We start from the raw sequence: 2,562 nt of genomic DNA on the forward strand, positions 1-2,562 counted from the left end.
AAACCATCAATATTAATATATATCTTTTTTAGTTATTTTATAACCTTAATTTGAAAAATATTTTTAACCAAATACATTAAACTACTTTTTATTTAACTTTAATTTTAATCATAGTTTTAACTAAACATATATTTTTTCAAACTAACGACAACTAAAAATATTTTTTATAAAATAGTTTAGGATCAAAATAGTGCAACATCTTCGGGGAGTTTGAATTTAAATTCTGCGGCGGGGAGATTCGAAAGGTAGAGATTAGATTCTGAGTTTCTTGTAATAATATAATTTACAAAAAGTATAATCTTACTAGTTGATTTTTTTTTTCATGGCAAGAGTCAAGCAAGTTGATCTACAAGCTCCTGTAACAACTGATCCAAGATTTGCACCCCAAAATCTGCACTGATCTCTTCAAAATCTTCTTCGAATTTACACATATTTTTGTATGCATTCAAATTTGTCTCGACCGTCTGTGTGGGTGTTTCCCCCCTTCTATTTTGTGCACGTAATTTCAATTTGCTTTTAAAAGGGAAGCCTCCTCGAGACCTTGACATAACAAGACCACCCTAAAAGGCCAAGATTAGAATCTTACAGGTCCAGTTATTGGCCTCAAACCATTACAAATGAAGCATATCTTACACAAATCCAAGCCAAAATGAGCTAGGGAGGAACTACGTCTTCAACATTTGAATTGCACGTATGTGACTGCTCTGATGTCTCGAAATATTTAACTCGTTATTTGTCCCTAAAACAGTATCATTATCATATTAAGAAGCTAATTAGATTCTTTCAGATTTACAGGAAGAAAAGAGGCCGAAACTAACATGGATGGTACTCTTCCAAGCTTTTCTTGCCTGGTTATTTGGGTAATCTGCACTTGTGGTATCACTCTTTGATCTGTTTGTTGTAATCTATTTTTGGATCCTCACATAAAAATAATAATTAAAAAAAAACAAAACATTGTTATTTTGTGACATTATTCCTTTCTTCTTGTGTGCTGCCAAAACCTAAAACCGTGTCCATTGGAAACCTCACCTGGTGTCCCCTGCTCCCCATGCGTAACAGAAGCCGCTCTATTTATACCTATAAATATTGCGCCTAACATTTGAACAAGGAGAGGGGGCTGAAAAACTAAAAGGGCAAGAACAAGAGGAGAGTTTTTTTTTTAACGAGAAAGAGGGCTGGAAAACGAAAAGAGGGGAAAAGTTTGTTTGAACGGAAGGGAAGGGAAAATGAAATGGAAGAAAGGGATAGTTAAAGGATGAAAGAGAGGGGAGGAGGAGAACATTAACCTCTCTCTCTGACAGGCTTACACAATTTCGAGTCGTAAACCATGGCGACAACAACAGGAGCAGGTGCTGCGGCAACAACAGAGACAGTTTCGCAAAAAGAGCTAGACATTTAGATGATGTTGGCATGCAATTGCTGGAAGACACACTCCTGGTACCTTCACTAACAAGATGCAAACTTCAAGCAGTGAACCTTGGCTTTTGATCTAAGGACTAATCACCAGCCTATCCAAGAAGCAGCTCTTGGAAACAATTCCTACCATTGCTTTCTATGACACTGACTCTCCCAAGCAGTTTGTGGATATTGGCATTCCTGCTAATAACAAAGAGAACCTGAAGAAGCAGAGCAACAGGAAGAGAATGAAATAGTTTCAGTTGCTGATTATGCACTCCTTCCCGCTAACTACAGGATTTCTGCTGGGGAATGGAGTAACACTATAGCCGACAACCAATGAACAACTGATGTAGCCCAACAACCCATTCTTGCTGCCGACTTCTTCCTAGAGCAAGGTGGACTTTCTGTTTAAATGAGGTGCAGCTCTTGCTCCTGCGTCATCCCTTCATTCTTCCTTCCTCTTCGCTGCTAACAACAACTCATTAAGGAGAAGATGGAGAAATAAGAGGGGAGGCCAAAGAACAGTAAATGAGAAGCAAAAAACCGAGATTCTAAGGGCGCCGATCTTTTTGTCGTGCCAACAAAAGACCTTTTTCCACCTATGAACGAGATAACAACACTGAGCAACCATAAGCCAAAGCAGCACAGCAACATGGATCCTTCCTTCCAAAGCGGCGACAATAGCCCCGTGAGCATTAGAAACAGAGGAGAACAGAGTAGGAAAAACTAGAGAAGAGAGAGAGCAGCTGCTGTGAAATCACCCTCACATTGTTGATAAAATCAACAATGTTTGTCAACAATGTTAGGCACAAATTTGTCAACATATTAGGCATAAATTTGGTGCCACCTACCTTGCCCTTATCTTTTGCATGGATGTTTGCCTATAAATAGGCAATGCATCCAAGCATTATAGACACACCACAGGAGAGAAAGAAGAGAGGGTGAGGAGAAAATAATCCCATAAAATTGTGAGGTATTTGTGAGATAGTAAGTGAGGTGTTTTCTCCTAATAATAGAGAGATTTTTGTTGTTCTCCTATTATTAGAGAGAAGTTGTATTCCCACATTACTTAGTAAAATCCTTCTATACTTGCCCGTGGACGTAGCCAAATTGGGTGAACCACGTAAATTCTTGTGTGTCATTTCTCATTTTATCTTGTCCCTT

This window comes from Populus euphratica, unplaced genomic scaffold (assembly GCF_000495115.2).
Source record: "Populus euphratica unplaced genomic scaffold, PopEup_1.0 scaffold87.1, whole genome shotgun sequence".
Taxonomy (NCBI): Eukaryota; Viridiplantae; Streptophyta; class Magnoliopsida; order Malpighiales; family Salicaceae; genus Populus; species Populus euphratica.